This window comes from Triticum urartu, chromosome 6 (assembly GCF_003073215.2).
Source record: "Triticum urartu cultivar G1812 chromosome 6, Tu2.1, whole genome shotgun sequence".
Classification (NCBI taxonomy): domain Eukaryota; kingdom Viridiplantae; phylum Streptophyta; class Magnoliopsida; order Poales; family Poaceae; genus Triticum; species Triticum urartu.
Genome location: NC_053027.1, coordinates 70,897,075 through 70,918,802, shown reverse-complemented (window position 1 = coordinate 70,918,802; position 21,728 = coordinate 70,897,075). Strand labels below are relative to the sequence as shown.

At 45.1% G+C, this 21,728-nt stretch overlaps 1 long non-coding RNA gene across 1 annotated transcript; it reads right to left on the bottom strand.

Annotated features, from left to right (window-relative positions):
- Positions 1-14,757: 14,757 nt before the first annotated feature.
- LOC125517493 lies at positions 14,758-19,552 on the bottom strand. The gene is made up of 6 exons (XR_007287625.1): positions 19,510-19,552; positions 16,833-17,035; positions 16,688-16,759; positions 16,350-16,427; positions 15,125-15,702; positions 14,758-15,027 (listed from the first exon to the last, which is right to left on the bottom strand). It is a non-coding gene; the product is annotated as an uncharacterized LOC125517493 (long non-coding RNA).
- Between the last annotated feature and the right edge of the window lie 2,176 nt (positions 19,553-21,728).

The window sequence follows — 21,728 nt, the reverse complement described above, 5'->3', positions numbered from 1 at the left end:
AATCTTCTGACTTGTCTGTCTTGTCATCCACTCCCACGATGTTTCTCTTCCCAGAAAGAACTATGTGCCGCTTTGACTCATCGTACGATGCATTCGCTTCCTTATCTTTTCTTTTTCTTGGCTTGGTAGACATGTCCTTCACATAGAAAACCTGTGCCACATCATTGGCTAGGACGAATGGTTCGTCTGCATACGCAAGATTGTTGAGATCCACTGTTGTCATTCCGTACTGCGGGTTTTCCGTTACCCCGCCTCGTGTCATATTGACCCATTTGCACCGAAACAAAGGGACCTTCAAACCACGTCGATAGTCAAGTTCCCATATGTCCTGTATATAACCATAATATGTTTCCTTTCCCGTCTTGGTTTCTTCATCAAAGCGGACACCACTGTTTTGGTTGGTGCTCTTCTTATCTTGGGCGATCGTGTAAAATGTATTACCATTTATCTCGTACCCTTTGAAAGTCATTATATTCGAAGATGGTAACTGGGACAGCAAGTACATGTCATCTTCAATAGAGGTGTCATGCATGGTACGTGCTTGCAACCAGCTGGCGAAACTCCTGGTTTGTTCACGTGTAATCCAGTCATCAGACCGCTCCGGGTGTTTGGAGCGTAGCAAATTCTTGTGTTCATCCATATACGGAGCCACCAAGGCGGAATTCTGTAGAACTATGTAGTGTGCTTCAGTGAGAGAATGTCCGTCCATACATATTATTTGTTCCCCTCCTAGCGTGCCTTTTCCATCCAGTCTGCCCTTATGCCGTGATTCAGGAACACCAATCGGCTTAAGGTCAGGAATAAAGTCAATACAAAACTCAATGACCTCCTCATTTTGACGGCCCTTGGAGATGCTTCCTTCTGGCCTAGCACGGTTATGAACATATTTCTTTAAGACTCCCATGAACCTCTCAAAGGGGAACATATTGTGTAGAAATACAGGACCCAAAACGTTAATCTCTTCGCATAGGTGAACTAGGACGTGCGTCATGATGTTGAAGAAGGATGGTGGGAACACCAACTCGAAACTGACAAGACATTGCACCAAATCATTCTGTAACCTTGGTATGATTTCTGGATCGATTACCTTCTGAGAGATTGCATTGAGAAATGCACATAGCTTCACAATGGCTAATCGAACGTTTTCCGGTAGAAGCCCCCTTAATGCAACCGGAAGCAGTTGCGTCATAATCACGTGGCAGTCATGAGACTTTAGGTTCTGGAACTTTTTATCTGCCATGTTTATTATTCCCTTTATATTCGACGAGAAGCCAGACGGTACCTTAATACTGAGCAGGCATTCAAAGAAGATTTCCTTCTCTTCTTTGGTAAGAGCGTAGCTTGCATGACCCTGATGTATGCCGTCTTTTCCGTGCATACGTTGCTGGTCCTCCCGTGCCTCAGGTGTATCTTTTGTCTTCCCATACACGCCCAAGAAGCCAAGCAGGGTCACACAAAGATTCTTCGTCACGTGCATCACGTCAATTGCGGAGCGGACCTCAAGGTCTTTCCAATAGGGCAGGTCCCAAAATATAGATTTCTTCTTCCACATGGGTGCGCGTCCGTCAGCGTCATTCGGAACAGGTTGTCCACCAGGACCCTTTCCAAACACCACCTTCAAATCCTTGACCATATCATCTACATCAGCACCAGTACGGTGGCGAGGCTTCGCCCGGTGATCTGCCTCACCTTTGAAATGCTTGCCTTTCTTTCTTACGGGATGCCTGCTCGGAAGAAATCGACGATGTCCCAGGTACACATTCTTCTTACAATTAGCCAAATATATACTGTCGGTATCGTCCAAACAGTGCGTGCATGCGCGGTATCCCTTGTTTGTCTGTCCTGAAAGGTTACTAAGAGCAGGCCAATCATTGATGGTCACGAACAACAACGCCTTTAGGTCAAATTCTTCCCCCATGTGCTCATCCCACGCACGTACACCTGTTCCATTCCACAGTTGTAAGAGTTCTTCAACTAATGGCCTTAGGTACACATCAATGTCGTTGCCGGGTTGCTTAGGGCCTTGGATGAGCACTGGCATCATAATGAACTTCCGCTTCATGCACAACCAAGGAGGAAGGTTATAGAAACATAGAGTCACAGGCCAGGTGCTATGGTTGCTGCTCTGCTCCCCAAAAGGATTAATGCCATCTGCGCTTAGACCAAACCATATGCTCCTTGTGTCATCTGCAAACTCCTTCCCGTACTTTCTTTCTATTTTTCTCCACTGCGACCCGTCAGCGGGTACTCTCAACTTTCCGTCTTTCTTACGGTCTTCTCTGTGCCATCGCATCGCCTTGGCATGCTCTTTGTTTTGGAACAAACGTTTCAACCGTGGTATTATAGGAGCATACCACATCACCTTGGCAGGAATCTTCTTCCTGGGGCGCCGGCCCTCGACATCACCAGGGTCATCGCGGCAGATCTTATAGCGCAATGCACCACATACCGGGCAAGCGTTCAAATCCTTGTACTCACCGCGGTAGAGGATGCAATCATTAGGGCATGCATGTATCTTCTGCACCTCTAACCCTAGAGGGCAGACAAGCTTCTTTGCTTCGTACGTACTCTCGGGCAATTCGTTGTCCTTTGGAAGCATATCCTTTATCATTACCAGCAACTTTCCAAATCCCTTGTCAGATACACCATTCTCTGTCTTCCATTGCAGCAATTCCAGTGTGGTGTCCAGCTTTTTCTTGTCACCTACGCAATTCGGGTACAACAATTTTTTGTGATCCTCTAACATGCGCTGCAACTTCTTCTTCTCCAAATCACTTGCGCAGTTTCTCTTTGCATCGGCAATGGCCCGACCTAGATCATCAACGGGCTCATCTGATGCCTCTTCTTCAGCTTCTTCCCGCATTGCCGGCTCAGCTTCTTCCCGCATTACCGGCTCAGCTTCTTCCCCCATTGTTGTATCATCGTATTCAGGGAACCCATGGCCAGGATAGCTGTTGTCGTCCTCTTCTTCTTCATTGTCTTCCATCATAACCCCTCTTTCTCCGTGCTTGGTCCAAACATTATAATGGGGCATGAAACCGGTCTTAAACAAGTGGACGTGAATGGTTCTTGACGTAGAGTAATTGTGAACATTCTTACAACGAGCACATGGACAAGGCATAAAACCATCCGCCCGCTTGTTTGCCTCAGCCGCAAGCAGAAAAGTATGCACGCCCTCAACGAACTGGGGAGAGCATCGGTCATCGTACATCCATTGCCGGCTCATCTTCATTACACAACACCGAATAGACCAAATTAATACAAGTTCATACATAAAGTTCATACAACACTTAAATGCAACAAACAAATAACTCTCTAGCTAAAGCATTTAAATGCAACAACAAATACGATCAAGATCGCAACTAAGGTAACAATGGATCCAACAGCATAATGATACCAAGCCTCACTATCAATGGCATATTTTCTAATCTTTCTAATCTTCAAGCGCATTTTCTCCATCTTGATCTTGTGATCATCGACGACATCGGCAACATGCAACTCCAATTCCATCTTCTCCCCCTCAATTCTTTTCAATTTTTCTTTCAAGTACTCGTTTTCTCTTTCAACTAAATTTAACCTCTCGGCAATAGGGTCGGTTGGAATTTCAGGTTCAGATACCTCCTAGAAAAAATTTCTATGTCAACTTGATGGGCATAATTTGTCATAAACATGAAATGCAACTAGTTTTAAAAGATAATATACATACCACATCCGAATCATAACAAGGACTAGGGCCGACGGGGACGGATATCAAAACCATGGCACTATATGTATAACAAACAACGTACGGGTAAGATAATTATACGAGTAACTATATATCCAAATCACACACATCAATTTTTATATAAAATTTCATGAACAAGAGGCTCACCACAAGGTGGTGCCGGCGACGGGACGGTGCGGGCGATCGACGATGGCTACGATGGAGATTTAGAAGGCACTAAGTAAACCACACCTACATATGCAAACTAAGTGTTATTTTTGACCTCAAATTGCATATAAATCAAATACTAGCACATATATATATCCTCCCAAATTACTAAACTCACAAATTAATCACTATATAAACCAATGCAAGAGCTAATCTAGCAATGAGAGATGAAAGGACAAAGTTGCTAACCTTTGTGATCATTTGAATGGATGAGGGCCTTCAAATCTTAACAAATTTTAGGCAAATTTTGTGATGAACTTGAGAGGAAGAAGGGAAGAACAGAGGAGAGGGACGGAGAGGGGAAAGGGGGAAGAACAGAGTGCTGGTGGACGAAGGGTTTATATAGGACGACCTTTAGTACTGGTTCGTGCCAAGAACCGGTACTAAAGGGGCTGGAGGGGCGCCTGTCTGACAACATCCTGCCACCACTCTCATTAGTACCGGTTCGTGGCACGAACCGGTGCTAAAGGTTCGCCATGAACCGGTACTAATGAAAGCGGCCCGGCTAGCCGTTGGAACCGGCACTAATGTATACATTAGTGCCGGCTCAAATACAAACCGGCACTAATGTGCTTCACGATTGACCCTTTTTCTACTAGTGATGGTATGACCCGGCCGGAGTCGTAACCCGGCTGGGACTTGGTAAACCGGCGGATGGTAAACCGGCGGATAGTTAAGACAGACAGTTAAGACAGATGGCTAAGACGGACGGTAAACCGGCAGGTGGTAAACCGGCAGGAGTTAAGTCAGATGATAACTCAGCAGGAAGTCATAAACCGGCAGACCATCTTAAACCGGCAGACCATCTTAAACCGGCAGACCATCTTAAGCCGGCAAACAGTGATAACTGGGTTGCCAGGGGTTATGAAGCTCGAGACGTTATGAAGCCCGAGACGTTATGAAGCCCGAGACGCTATGAAGCCCAAGATGTTAAGAAGCCCGTAAAGAGGAGTCAGAATAGTTAAGTCTTAAGTCCGAGTTGGACTCTACATGTAACCCGCCCCTTCAACTTATATAAGGAGGGGCAGGGTTCCCTAAAGAGGGACAAGCAAGAAGAAACAATCTCTAGGGCTAGACACAACTAGGAGAGCCGGTTTACGGCGACTCCCCCGTGATCATGATGAGACCTAGCCTCAAACAACATGTAGGGTTATTACCGGATGATGTTTCCCGGGGCCTGAAGCTGTCTAAATCCCTATCTTGTGTTGTGTCTCTCGATTCCGCTCAACCTCTCTCAAGCTACCACATAGATGCGTTGGCCTCACGACTAAATCCTCACCCTAGGACATCTGCCGTGACAATTTCACAACAGTTGGCGCCCACCGTGGGGCCAGCGCACGGTGGTGTTGAGATTTTTGGAGGGATCTATTTCAGGGATCGAGAAGTTCACAATGTGTTGGATGAAAAAGAGCCGGCGCAAAAGACATCCAGCGAACAGTCAAAAAATTAGGGTTGCAGGTTCAGCGCCCGTTACATGTACCATGATAACTCGCCGAGTCTGAGATTAATTGGGGTAGATCAGAACAATTACTGTTGGTAAGGGTACGTGTCCGGTTTACAGAAAGAAGGAGAGCCGGTTTAAGTACTCCAAGATTATCAATTCTTCTCCAACCTATTTACTGATTAGACACAATTCAAGTCCCGAGGGCATCAACAAACACTGCTACTCCCCAACGCGAAAAGCCACGATGGCAGAGGCCACACATCAAGTCACAAGTACAGACAATAGTGTATTGTTTCCATCACATCAAGTTTCACCCCAATGGTTTCAAATACTAGTACAGCCCAATGGAGAAAGGTACCAAGAGGTTAATTCAAGAATTAAGGGAAGGAAAGAGGACTACGACCCGGAAGTGCTACTACGGAGTACTACTACTAATTTTTGACGACGATATACGGCTGTGTCTTGACACGCTCAGTCCGCCCCGCCGTCATCCCGTCGGCTCGCCTCCATGGCTCGCCCGGCTGCTGTTATCCTAATCCGGTTTTGGCCATCATGATCCAACCATCTCTGCCTCCGTTTCCTCCTACCGCCGCATGTTGAGCTGGCGCTGCTGGTGTGGTCAACGACCGCGCTCCGTGCCGCCTGTCACCTCCTGCTGCTCCCGCATCAGCCACCGTGCCAACCGCCAAGCAAGAATCACCAGATTCTACTGTCTGAGTTGACAAAGTCTGGAGCAACCAAACCAAATTGACATCCTCGAGAGAGACCAAAAACTAGTATGGATACCCGCAAGGAAAGTCACGTGCGCGGCTGACGGCAGTTTTTGAAGGGATGATGCCAGAACTCGGTTTCCGTTTCTGTCTCTAAATCGCCGCCGCACTCCACTTCGCTTGAGTTTCCACTGCGGATGAGTGGCCGTCGGTGCTGCCGCTAAACCGCCTCTGCCTCGGGTTCAAATAATCGTCGCTGCGCCAGAGTCAATGATCCTCGGACGTCGTGGCCTGTCTGAGCCCTTGTCGTGCCGCCAGTTTAAAAACGGTTGTCAACATATGGCTATCGACTTGAGCCACCATCACGGACATGACTCCGTTCCGAATCGCCTTCGCCTTGGTCCGCCCGCTTGAACTCCGAGATACCTCAACAAGTCGCCGCCGGGATGTCCATCCGCCGCGGCCCGACTCTTTCCACATGCATACGCCGCCCTGTTAAACCGTCCTGGAGTGCCATGACCCGCCATTGCCGCGGCCTTGTCTATGACAGCAAGCCGCTTCCGCAAACCGCCGCGACCCTCGGCCGCCTCAAATCGCCACCGTCACTGCGCTAGGACGACCTGGGTCTATTGCAAGATGCAAATCGCACAAGTCATCGCTGCTGGACTCCGCCTCCGCCATGGCCTGCCTGACCCGCCGGGTTCCACCGGGTCACCTTCGCCACTGAACTAGGTCGCTGCTTCAACTGTCGACCTGGACGAGGACTGGGACGGGGGTCGGATCTGGATTACGCTGCCGTCGCCCCGTTCCGAGCCGCCCTGCAACCCTGCCGACCTCACCGTGGCTCACCTCTGCTGTAACCCGCCTCGCCGCTTCAACTGTCGCCGGCGCGTCCACATCTGTCACTGTGCCACGGCCTCGCCACACCTCCAGTCTTGAGGCCCCTGCCGCCTCGTCGTTGTGGCTGCTTCACTGGCCTCGCCTCCACCGTGTCACTGTCACCTCGTCTACCCCGAGTCGGCCTCGAACCACCGTGCTGTTGAGCCGCCCGGCCTTGTCCTCTTCCTTTGTTGCAAGCCGCGATGGCCTCGGGCCCGACCTCGTGTCACCTGCCGCCATCTCGGCCTTGGGCCAATTCGGCCGCGCCCCTCGACAAGTCGCCGTTGTCGGCCCGCGCCTCAAGCCGCCGCTGATACGGCCTCGAGCTGTTACCTCTGCAGCTTTAACTTTCGTTGACTTCTGTTGCTTGGTTGAGCCGGCCCTGCCACCACCAAGCCGTCTGGTTTCAAATCGACCCCATGACTTCATTCATGTCTGCACCTTCGCTCTTGTGCCGTCGAACCGAGCCATTGCCTCTGCTGCCATGGCCTGCTGGCGTGTCTCCGTTGCTACCTTGTATCTTAAACCGGTTACAAGATGCCTCGCCGGTGCCCTTCGCCCACTTGGTTCTTTTGCCTTGGAGTGATTTGAAGTCAGCAGTTGAAGTGAGATAATTTTGGTAAAGATGCCTGCCATGCTGCGGTGCCTCAGCTATCTGAAGGTGTCCCAGTGTTCCATGCTACAAGTGATAGAAAGAAAAGCTACAAATATCTCTAGTTTTCACTTTGATGGTGGACAAGTCACTTTAAAGATTAATTAAATTCACCGGAACAAAACGACCAATGCCAGTACACTAATGTGGCCTGTCTTGCTGCGCCCACTGTTTCCTTATACAGCGCCTCAAGCTGTCGTTGGTAGGTCGCCGGTTTATTGCTGCTGCTCCCATTAGCTCGACTTGTTTCCACCGGGCTAAGCTTGCCTTTGCCACGACCCGCCCACATGTGCCAGTCTCCAGGTTATACAAACTACGGCGAACTCTGGCAAGGCCCTTTCACAAAAGTTCTTGGTTATCTACAGACGCCATATAATGATCATCTGATGCCTAAAAATCAGGTGATATTTATCTTACATATTTTATTAAGTACATGTTGATTTCCTTCGACAAACGACTACTCCGCCCTGCTGTATTTTTTGTACGCAGGACAATGATTCACTACAAATGTGGTTTATACCACGGATACGGAGCACGTACTGGCAGCATTGCACCTGGTATTCGTCCGTGCCTCATTACTCGGTAAATGCATGTGCGCAAGCTGCCGCTCTTGCGGCCCAGACTACTTCAACTCACCGGGACCGTCCCTGCGAATTAACTCGCTCGTCCGCGCCAGCTTACAATGCCGCGGTTGACTCATCTGTCCGAGCTGCCTCTGATGCTGTGGTCATCTTTGTCGTCCGTCTCTCGCGGCCTGGTCTACATCAACACACCGGGCCGCACCTGTCTGCATGAGCTATTTATTGCGTATGAGCAAGTCACAACTTGGGTAGCCCCATTTTCTTTCAACAAATTGGCGGCAAGTTATCATCAGCCACCGTCTGCACTGATGGTTCAGTGGACATGCACACAAATCGCTGCCACTACAATTTGGTCAACTTCAAATAGCCAGTTGGAAGGAACGATTGGCCGAGTTGCTGACACGGCTCATACGGGATCATTTATAACCCGCCGCAGTCACCTCAGCCTTCTGTGGATTTACATCGCGTTATCAACACCAATGATATATACCTTCTGCTATGGTCAAAGTACGGAGAATCTCAAGACAACTCCTTGAGTCATCTTAAGACTCGGGGGCTACGATGATATGACGCAGCAAGTCTTGCCAGTTTCAGCAAATTCAAGTGCCCCAGGATGTTGAAGGGAAACCCGGTCCCGGAGGCTACTATTATATAGATAAAAATTTAAAGGCCGTCAGAAATATTCTGGCTCACAATGATGCTTCCGGTTTATAGTCCGGTTTAAGGGGAATCCCGTCTCTCACACAAAGTTGAAGCCCTTAGTATCTGGTTCAAATCCGGTTTAAAGAGGAAACTAACCCTTGCAAAGCTCTAAAGCGCTCAAATCCGGTTTAGCAATGTCCGGTTCAAAAAGGAATTAACTTCTCGCAAGTTCGAGTTGAAAGCCCATCAGAAAATCTCTGGCTAAAAATGAAGAATTCCGCTTTACAGTCCTGTTCAAGGGAAAGATGTCTCCCACAAAGCTTTAAAGCTCTCAAATACGGTTCAAAATCCCGGTTCAAGAAGAATTTATCTCTTGCAAGAAGTTAAAGGTTGTCGAAGAGGACCTTCTGCCATGATGCACGGTTCAAACATGGGTATCCTGCCTTATTGGCTTATCATATTATTGATCAGTTCGGGGCTTGGTCATGTCTGAACCATAGTCACACCTCTTGATCGGCGCAATGCCACATCATCACTTGGGGGCTTGGTCGTGTCCGAACCATAGCAATACCTTTTGATAGGCGCAATGCCACAACATCACTTGGGGGCTTAGTCGTATCCGAACCATAGCCACGCCTCTTGATCGGCGCAAAGCCACAACATCACTTGGGGCATGGTCGAACCCGAACCATAGCTACACCTCTTGATCGGCGTACTGCCAATGCATCATTTGGGGACCTGGCTGACTCGAACCATAGCTACGCCTTTTTGGGGGCTTGGTCGTGTCCGACCATGGTAATACCTCTTGATCGGCTTAAAGCCTCGATTACAATGGTTTTATTTTTTCCTTTGCTTGCGTTCTGTTCTCTTTTTGATAAAGATTTTTTGTTGTTTTCTCAAACCGGCATTAATAATCCGGTTCGACTGTCAATTACAAGTTGTCAGTACATGATTAAATTATAATCCGGAGACTATCAGCCCGGTCTGGTTTCGACTATAAGTCACCACTATATATTTGGATTGCGCCATTGAAATCATGCGCTCATAAATTATTGGATTATATTATTCAAATCTTCAAATAGCCAACATGGCTGGATTTTATTATGGTTATCAGTAACCAGTATTATGATTAAGGTTTTCAAAGTCGCTTTAGCGCAATGGCTATTATATTATCAATGGATATGATTTATTTTACAATTGAAGGAATAGTCCCAAGTCGCTGCAGGCTTACAACCCGGCACTTGGGGGCTACATTATTCAACTCAAGATTATATCAAATATGCAAGTCTCATGTCGCTGCAAGCATGCACCATGACACTTGGGGGCTAATGCAAAGTATTTTTATTAGTCTTATTGAAAGACCCGACTCATTACATCATAATGAGCCGGCCCTTGGGGGCTACCAATTGCTCCTGTCAGCAATCCAAGGTACACAAATTTTCATCTATTATTGAAGGATCCACTGCTCAGTTGGTAAGGCACAAAGCTCTCAACCTTGTGGACGTGGGTTCAAGCCCCATGATGGGAGTTACCTCATATAATGTTATTCTCAATGAAGTATATATAAAAAGTCCCAACTCAAAATTATCTTATTGAGCCGGCCCTTGGGGGCTACACCTTGCTGTTAAAGTCTACATGATCATATTTTCAAAAGTCCCTGCTCATTATTTGCATAATAACCCGACCCTTGGGGGCTACACTGGTTGAAGTTTTTAAGAGCATCAAGAAATTACAAGTCCCAGGTTGTTGCAAGCATGACAACCCGGCACTTGGGGGCTACATATGTGGAATACTCAGTTCTGACTAGTGATTGAGATGAACAACCTGGATTTCTTCAAGCTTGTGACATTCATATTGAAGCAAACCTTAAGCTGTTACTACGTTACCTTCTTAAGATTTGAGGGCTACAAGTGATAGGTATATAAGAGGTATATTTTCAAAAGCTGATGTTAACAAACAGTTATGATCCGGTGCCATCAATATTTGTAAACCGACAAAGTTCTACATTCTTAACCGGCTGAAGATCAGATGAGTATTTCAAAGACCAATATTTTTGTTAAGCATTGGGAGCCGAGTCAAAGAAGTTATTCTTCACAATATTTCTCTGTGACAAACCAATGTCAGCAAATTGATTATGAAGCTAGCCTACTGACCCGGATTTTCTAGAAGGAAATGACAAGGATTTAAAGAGGATCAGGATCAGTTTAACATGGATAAATCCAAATTAAACTGGGGGATAATGTCGGGGATATACCCCGTGGTATGACCCAGCCGGAGTTGTAACCCGGATGGGACTTGGTAAACCGATGGACAGTTAAGACGGACAGTTAAGACAGATGGCTAAGACAGACGGTAAACCGGCAGGAGTTAAGTCAGATGATAACTCAACAGGAAGTCATAAACCGGCAGACCATCTTAAACCGACAGACCATCTTAAACCAGCAAACAGTGATAACTGGGTTGCCAGGGGTCATGAAGTCCGAGACGTTATGAAGCCCGAAACGTTATGAAGCCCAAGATGTTAAGAAGCCCGTAAAGAGGAGTCAGAATAGTTAAGTCTTAAGTCCGAGTTGGACTCTACATGTAACCCGCCCCTTCAACTTATATAAGGAGGGGCAGGGCTTCCCAAAGAGGGACAAGCAAGAAGAAACAATCTCTACGGCTAGACACAACTAGGAGAGCCGGTTTACGGCAACTCCCCCGGGATCATAATGAGACCTAGCCTCAAACAGCATGTAGGGTTATTACAGGATGATGTTTCCCGGGGCCCGAAGCTGTCTAAATCCCTGTCTTGTGTTGCGTCTCTCGATTCCGCTCAACCCCTCTCAAGCTACCACATAGATGCGTTGGCCTCACGACTAAGTCCTGACCCTAGGACATCTGCCGTGACAATTCCACGACACCGTGGTTCTATCGTACCAATTCATGCGATGGCCCGTTGCATGGCTGATCCCAATGCTGGACAAAGGTTCTACGGGATCGGTGTCACCGTTGTAAATGTTGTGCAAATTGATGTTGGTACCCTCCCGTACATATGCAAGCCAATCTCCACTCGCACCGAGCCTCCAAGGAACATCAAGATGCATTTGTATGAGTAGTTTATCTTGTGAGAGAAAAGGATGAACGAGGGAAGGCCTCTAGAGATAGAGATAGACACTACTACTACCAATGTGCTGGCCCGTGCGTTGCAATGGATCCAAAGTAGTAGAATAATACTTGTTCACGTGCTTGAAATATAAACACTCTAGTTTTGATATAGATGTGTCAGCAGACATGACAGCTTGTCCATGGAAGTTGAACCACGACGACCATCACGTTTCTTATTTCTACCACTGCCACACCCACACGCGATTCCCACGACGCCGCTCCAACCCTACCTGTAAGCACGACGTCCCCCGACGTGGACATGGATCCTCTGACATGGCTATCACTGCCTTACCCTGCCTTTCCTTCGCTGACTGGTGGGACCCACACTTGCGGGTCCCACATGTCAGTGATAGAATGGTAGGATTGTTCACGTCAGGGGATCCTCATCCCCCCAATGTGTGCCTCATCCCTCTCAGCCCCACCGCTCCTCTGCCTTTGTGTGCATGACATGCGGGCCAGCTGAACTGCGGCGACCATCAACTTTCGACCATAGCCACACCCGATTGGACGCGGTTTGCCTGCTCCGCTGCTGTGCTCCGATCCGTACTCCCGCACCATCGAATTTTCATCCAGCGGCTATGACACATTTATTCCCGGGCATCAATCCTCAGCTGGAGTACTTCTGTACTACACGTAGTACCCGCCGGTGTGGCCATCTACGCCTCATAACGCCCCGACGCCCAGCTGTGGCACCCTCGCCACGACCACGCCACCACCGGCCGGTTCATCTCAAACGAGTGAGTCGCGAACCACACCACCACCATGAGAATGACATGCGGGCCAACCACATTTAAGGTCCGCATGTCATTGACTCATAGTCCGGGCACTAAGCAACTGAAGTTCGGTCCCGTGGGCCCCGAGAGGGAAATGTAACTCCTGCGGTAGGCCTTGTGGTGCTCCCGCAGTACGAGCTCGTGCCAAACCCGGAATTTGTTTCTTACTACTACTAACTACTAGTAAGGTACACGTGCATTGCACGCATGAGATTCTGGTGGTTTGTGCATTATGCTTCTACATGTCGAGTCTTCTAGATTCTACATGTGGCAAAATCTGGTGGAATGTAGATGATATCCAACGGCCAGTAGTGCTCGGATTTGCCATCTTTGTACCGTCGGATTGGCTTCATCCAACGACCAACTTTCAAAGTTATGGTTTGGTTTGCAGCCTAAGGTTGCCACGCCTAAGCTTAGGCGTGCCACAAGTGTGTTTGGTTGCATTCTCGTCTCAGCATAGTTGTTCCCTCTTCATGCATGCTCAACTCAACACCCCTCTTCATGTATGCTCTCTTCATGCATGCTTCTAGTGTATTTGTGCTAATCTAGTGTGGACTCATGCACCCTCCATACACTCTACCAAACACCCAAAAGTGGGTCGAGAAGGGAACTCTTGGGATCATGCACCCTTCATACACCCTACCAAACACACCAGGCATGTGTTTGGTTCATTGCTACACTTGTGGCTTGCCACACTTTTCTAGCTACATGGTCCACATGTCATAGACTCAACTTCTTGCCAAATCTTGCCACACTTGTGGTGGCCATTTTGTTAGCCACATTTTTTGTGGCAGACACACTTTGCCTAAGCTTAGTTGTGGCAAAGTTAGTCATGAATGAAGTTCAACCATGGAGTCTTCTAGATTCTACATGTGGCAGAATCTGGTGGAATGTAGATGATATCCAACGGCCAGTAGTGCTCGGATTTGCCATCTTTGTACCGTCGGATTGGCTTCATCCAACGACCAACTTTCAAAGTTATTCACACACATATAGGGGGTATAGATATATATGTGCCGGCCCGTTGCAATGGATCCAAAGTATATCTGTTTAGTGGAGTGCACTCTAAACACATTATCTATTTATTTTTCTCTAACTTTTCGTAGCCATGCAACCAAGCCACATAAGCTTCATGGGTGCCCCCCACATCATATTATTCATACTACATTGACTAAGAAAAGATAAATCACCCAAAACAAGATCTTTCTGTTTTTTGTTCCTACGATGCGGTGTCGTGCACGTACCTACTAGTTGTATAGTGGTAGTAATAGTTGTATAGTACAAAATTGGTACTAGTAGGAGTAGAGTAGTACGGAATGCTCCTACTCTATCAACGAGCCCCATCTGACACCGAATTTCTTGGCTTCCGTGCTACAGCTAGATCTTCCCCTCATTTCTGTTTTCCAACCCGGCGGCGGGCGGGGTGCGGTTTGCCAATAGCACTACAACAAAAACAGCCAGTAGACACGCCCGATTTCATAGCTAGCGACGTGTTATTTCATCTCTAGCCAACTATAGAGCCGTTTTAGTAAAGCGTCCTTGGAGCGTCTCCCCACGAACCGTCTCAAACGGATAGACACACTTGCCAAGCGTGTCTTACATGGAATGAGACGCTTTCTTGGGACGTTCAAAATCATGTCTACATGTAGACACGTTGTCTTAGGCATGCTCAAAAATCGTGTCTACATGTAGAGACGTTAGCTTAGGCATGCTCATATTACGTCTCTACTCATAGACACGTTTCATTCGCCTCTTGTACTCATCTCTAAATATCCATAAGAATATTTATACTAATGGAATATTTTACTTCAAATATTATTTGATTAATTTTGATTTTGTTTCATCGTTTCAAATGCAATTATTTTTGTGTCATGGTTGCACATGCAAATTGGTCAAATAATATTGTGATATGAAGGCATCATTCCACTTCATAGATTGCATTTGCAAACATTGGCAACCTCGGTAACAACATCCAATGCATTTAGCACGAACAATGTCTCCACTAAAAGTACGTTGACTTCACAGCAAAATAATATCAAACATTCATATGAAACATGCAATGTTGAAAATAAATAAGAAAAGATCCTATAGACTGGAACTATTTTTCTCTATGAAGCTAAAATCTATACATAATCCAGAATATTTGTTCGTTCAAAGATTGATTCATCAACTGCTCCTGACTCGTCCAGTGCACCCCCTTTTCAAATCCTCAACTAACTAGCCACTCCTAGCTCCTTTAATGCACTCACTTTTCAACTCCTCACAACCCTGAAAAGGAGAATGAACACCATTCACATGAACATATGTTTATAGAGAACTGCAAGATAAGAGATTCTTTGATGAAATTATAAGAAATGAATCATACCAATGCTTTGTGGTTATGCTGGAGTTGGCTTAACTATTTTTACCTAAAAACCAGAAAGATTCAGGATAAATAACATATCACACATGTGCAGATTGGAGCATACACAATGCTTGAATGAAAACATACTTACATGTGAGCGAGGCCAAGCAATAATAGAACCCATAGCATCCCTTACTGTTTGGAATTTTTCATATGGTCTAACTACTTTCTCATCTCCTAGATATGTACAGCCGCGAATAAGAACTGCAACGTATTGCACTCCAAGCATGTTTCCTCCAACCACATGTTTTCTCTTTACTCACTAAAGTTCCTTTGGCCACGAGTTTGTCTTTATTTCTCGAGTTCATTGAATACAACACAACTTCAACTTTATCCATTTTTTTAAGAAATGAAACATTTGTTATTGATGAACTTGAGAAGATTTTATTTTACACAAATAAGAACAATTTCAAAAATAATTAGACCAACTATCTATTATACAATCATTGTCATTTGGATATGTAGCCTATATGTACCTGCTTAGCGACTTGGTGATGACCACATGGCTTGGTTGCATTGTTATTTTGAGCATTATCATTCTGCAATTAAATAGGAATACGCATGAAGTGAGACACATGATCAACTACAATGAAGAATGATAGTTTTGAAGAGTTCCGATACATGCACCAAGGAGCCTTATTCTACATGTACTTTTGGTCTGCACATTTCGCTATCAAATTAGATTAAGGTCCTATTACAAAATTATTTATTGTGAAAACTAAGCATGAATTCAGTATGCAAACAAATGAAGTTGACGTCATGTAAATTTATACACTTAAAACAGAATTCACCTAATATTCAAGGCCAGGTGTTCCTCAACATCTATGCAGGGTTTCCACCAAAAAGAACATGTATGAAAGATTGGTATTTTATAGTACTCATGTATTATTTCAGAAGTGATTAATTAGTTTATTTGAATAGGAGATCTGTTGGAGCAACAATGATATGTGTGTGACTAACTTTTGGTTCCATCGGGCCAAATCATGTTACTCTTGTATGCAATACAATTTTAGTACTTGGTTAAATCTGACTTATGATCTGCTAGTAGTGTCACGATAGTATCTGAAACGAGCTTATCAAAATGGGATTGGTATTTCATAATAATGTCATTTACCTTGCACTTAAATACAAAATTAGACAACCTTGTGTACAATCATTGTCATTTACATATGTAGCATAGGTTTACCTGCTTAGCGACTTGAAGTCGTAAACTTGGTTCAGGACCGCCTTGCTGCACGGGAAGATTATTTTCAGCATGGGCATTCTGCAATTTAATAGGAGAAGGTGTCATCGGCATCATTGATAAAAAGTTGGATAAATACTGGCAGGTTATAGGTTAAGATTACTAGGACGGTATATACGAACCCAATCAGGTTATAGTTTCTAATTAAAGGTTACTATTTCACAAAGTTTTAACTTGATGATAAGATAGCTTTCCAATATTTGACTAGTATAAGGGTTCAATCAATAACAAAATTACTGGCAGGAGATAATTGATAACTGAGTGCCGGTTAGTTGGCACACCTTAGTGATCACATGTTCATGTGGTAAAGGCGCACTGCCACAACCCTCTTTTGATTTGGTTTGTTGCAGCTCCTATTAAAGCAATAGTTGTAAGACATTAGAATGGACCTGCATTAAATAGTACATGAAAAGCCCATTACATTACCTGCATAGTAGTTCGTGGCTCCTGCACATCGAGACTTACAAATTATCTTGATTTGGCTAGTGGATTCATGAGATCTTCCTAGTACTATATTATCAATCTCTGGAGGACCTTGCAGATTTTCTTCACCAAGCTGCACATGTTCTGGATCATGCATTGTAAGTTCCAAGTCCTGTAGTCGTCTTGGTATCCTTGCCATTGTTAATCTGCCAAAGTAACAGAAACTACAGATCTCAACCAAAAGTTCAGTGCGGCATAGCATGTATAGAGAGAAAATGCCGCATTCTATAGCAATTCACATGATCGAAATGACCGGTCATCAAGTAGCTAGTATGAAACTAGTTTCACATGTTTGATTGTCTTCTTCTCACAGCTTATGAATCCAACGATGACCTTACTCATGTCCCATTTTCAAGTCTTGCTAATAGAATTGATTAGAAGTGGTATAGAATACTAAGTGTGCATGCAACCTATGATGGATTAGATGTGGCTGACATACTGCATTCTTTTGGCTGATGGAGGAAAGCTTAGATGTGGGCCAGCTGTGTAAAATTGGACTCCCATTCCAAAAGATAATACTACTAGTACTACACAAATAACAAGATGGACTCATCGTGTGCGTGTATAACATACATACACAAATGATATGACCATTATGTACTAACTAAAGGCCATAGTGGAGCGGCACCATCATGTCCTTGAAGTTGGTAGCGGTTGGGGCAGATTAACAGTGCAAGTGGTCAAGCAAAGTGGCTGCAAATACACAGGGATTACCTTATCTGAGGAGCAACTTAAGTACTCCCAAAACAAGGTGAAATAATTTGGCTTAGATGTAACTTCATCATTACTACACATGGGAATTCATGATGTTCGGTCGATTAAAATTTTCTTATATATTAGTCATAATTTTTATACGTTTAGTAATCTTAATGAGCAAAAATTTGAAGAATTGATTATGCCCATCAATAGGAAATGATGCCCACATCTGTCTACATAGACTAAATAATCTTCTACATTCATTATACCGGCATATAACAGTTGGGATTAAATCTATGATAAGACTGGCTGACACATAATATTTTTAGCAAAAAAAAACATGCAAGCAGCAAATCAAATATCAAGCATGCAATGAGATTTAATTCTGCCTAGAAGTTACGCTAATGCACACCAGCACAGGAAGAATATGAAAGAAACAGTCACCCGTGTAGTGATTTCGCTAGTACAGGTGATGTGGCTTAATGTGCATTAATATTTACTCTGCTCCTACCATGGAGCAGAGCTCCTGCAGTTTGCACAACCGGACAACAAACCTCCCTTTCAGCATTTTCTCAAAACTGGTTCGCCCTCTAGGTGTGAGTCTTCTCTATCAGTTGCTCTATGGACTCCACCGTCGGATGGATCGGTTGTTATTAACGTGGATGCTGCACTGTTCTCGAGCTCACAAAGGATGGGGATCGCAGTCGCAATACGGAACCACAACGGAGAATGCTTGTTGGCCTGTAACAAGCAGTCTGAAGTGATCATGACGCCTGAACTTGCTGAGGCATTGGTGCTGCCTTTAGGGATCGATCTAGAGTAGGGATGGTGATTGCTGACATTAAATCGTTGGCAGCAAGTTTTCAAGCTTGCTCTTTTATTCCTGTAAAACGTTTGACGAATGTACCAGCAGACAAACTAGCTTGTAGCTGTGAGCATCCTCCTAGTCAGATCTATCGTGGTCTAATCCCTGAACTTATTAGGAATAGTCTATGTACTGATGTTGCTATCTGTATAAACTGATGTTACTCTAAAAATTCAGACAGCAAACCTTTACACCGATTAGGCATGATGGCTGCTGTACCAACGTGCTTGCTCTGCTTAATATACCTGTAAGCTGAAGACGTTTGAACCGGGCAAACCCCCTTTCCATTACTTAGAACGGAAATACAAAGTTCGACGGAAAGTCCAAGAACAGGGAGAAGGGGAGAGCGAGTTCAACGCATTGCTAGGAAACCCACCACACTCGCCCGCCATCGAAACGAGTGTTATGGGGCGAAAACCTAAGCAGCACCAAAATGAGACTAGCCCTATTACAAAAGCAGAGTTTGAGCGATCTCACACAGTATCTCAAAACGGAGTTAAAATAGTCTTAGTAACAAAACAACCACCACAGGAGATCTTCATCGAAGTAGTCGCGCAGATGAAGAGACGAGACCGAAACCAGCGCTGCACATCACTTGGACGCCTCGCAGGCCCTCATCAGCAGCACTGTCCCGTTACGAATCATCTCAGCACCCGCTCGAAGTTGCTTGATGTCTTCCCCCGCCTGCAAACCTGCCCAATATAAGAGAAAAGACACTGCCGTAAAGACGATCTCAAAAGGAGATTTGATCATTTTTTCTCAAACGTAGCTCTGTTACGAGCCAACCAGATGGCCCAAGTGACCGCCCCAAGCGCCACAGTATAAAAGAATTCGTATCCAGGTAAGAAAGAGTAGCACCAAACAAAAAATTGCCAGTAATTGCTAGGGCACAAATCTGTCCCAAGCGTGACCCCAATCGACCGCCAAACAACCTTAGCTACAGAGCAACCAAAGAATATGTACTCTGCTTAATATACCTGTAAAAATTCAGACAGCAAACCTTTACACCGATTAGGCATGATGGCTGCTGTACCAACGTGCTTGCTCTGCTTAATATACCTGTAAGCTGAAGACGAAATTGCTCGTTGCAGAAGACTTCCTCGACTTCCCGCCCAATCGCCGCCGTTGCCCAAATGCACACGCCGGCCGGTCTCTGTCCCCCAACCTCCACGGCCTCCAATCGCCCGCCGCCCGCTGAGTATCCGTCAGATCGCCCACCAAACTAATGGATCTCTGTTCATCTGATTGAGGTGATGCACATCAGCGGCCAGCGGGTTGGAGGGATCCCATTAGATGGATAGCGATGGATTAGGAGGTGGAAGAAGAGGAGAAGTGGAGAGATGGCGGCGTGAGTGAGGAGAAGTCGAAAGAGGGCGGCGTGGCGGAGTGATTTACGGGGATTTTTTTTTCAATAATAAGAGCGCTGGCGTGCTATTTCCTGGCGGCAAATGGAAAATAGTTGTGCCAAACGCCCAAATGATTTCCTCCAACAAAAAATTTAGAGAAAAATGATTTCCTCCAAATGAAATGCGGAAAACTAAGTATGTATCATTAGAAAAAGCCTATTTTATTTTTGTTATACACAAACAACCAAAAAATGGGCCAGGTCACCTCCTCTATTATTATTGCTATTAGCATATACATCGTAATGCGGTCCATCGGCGGCCTTCCACCACTGGAGGGACGACAACGACGACGACGATGACAACATGGATGAGGACGACGATGCGGAAGGACAGGGCGGTCATGCATATGAGGTGATCATCGGAGCGGCAGAAAGGCGTGACAGCATGGCAGCCCTGCTCGGCCGCCACCTGGCGCTTGCGAAGGAGCCGCTCCGCTTCCTCGCCTTCGTGGTGGTGAGCGAGCGATCGCTAGACTAGGCCTCTGCGAGGTCGGGTCCGCATGAAACTAGGCTGTTGCCTCGTCGGCCTCCTCTTAATTTTAAATCCGTTCGAAAAAAACGATGAAGTGATCACATGGTTGTCCTTTTGTTAAAATTTCATAATCCATTTGGATACTTATTTGGGTTCAATTTTTTTTGGCCAAATAGGCAGTGAATTGGTTTTCCAATTTTATTTTTTATTCATTTCAGCAAAAATAATTGAAAATTTCCCAGAGTAATAATCATATGGTTGTCATTGTGTAAATAATTCATAATTTTATGGACACTTTGTTTTTCGGTTCAAGTTTTAGGCCAAATTTTCGGTTCTAAATTTGGCAGCTGGTACTGAAATGGTAGAAAAATGCTGCCAAATTTGGTAATGTTGGACCCACCATTTGGATCCCAGCAAGGTAAAAAAAAATCTACAATCAGAACAAAATGACTTGGTCCATGGACATCACAGAATGTTTATCTCTAGACTGCATTGCCAGTTTGCCACTTCTGAGTTCTGATAGTCAATAGTCTTAGAAAATTGCACTTGTGACATTGTGGCAACACATTTGACAATGGCCAGACAAAAGCACATCAGTCTGATAAAACCTAAGTTTCTTACATTCAAACACATATTAATTCCATTTAGCTGAACTACGCACCTCCCAATTATGCAGTCATGTAAAAAACGAGTGTCGAAGGCATGATCTTAAAAAGAAGAATTCACAAATGTATATTCAACATTTCTCAGCCATGTAATATAATAACACCAGATAACTGTAACACGTGGGAATAATCAATAAACCAAAGCTGATACTTCACTTTCCAGAACAGAAATTCTGCAGAATCAACTTGCAATTAACAACCACGTACACTTGGGATGTGCCCTGAATTAGTACGAAAAAATACAACCATAAACTATAATAAAGCATTCTGACTTTGTGCTTGTAAACCACTACTGAAACCATAACTAAGATTGTACTCCCTCCGTCCCAAAATTCTTGTCTTAGATTTGTTTAAATACGGATGTATCAAGTCATGTTTTAGCATTAAATACATCCGTATCTAGACAAATCTAAGACAAGAATTTTGGGACGGAGGGAGTAGTTGCATGCAAAGAGAACCAAAATCACAATGCTCTAATCTGTTTCACCCGATGATTCTTTCAACACCCATGTCAAAAAGATCACAAGGCCTGACTTCCACTACTACATTCCATAGTTCAGCTTTTGGATCTTGAACATAGAAAACCTACTGCACTTGGGAGGAAAATACAAAAGGATCATCCTCTAGCTCATCTCATGTGTGTATTTTCCCAGACTTGTTCACAAGATGAACCCAAACTCATCCGTTTGAATGCCAACTTTATGGTAGACATCATACCAATCACAATTAAAGAACA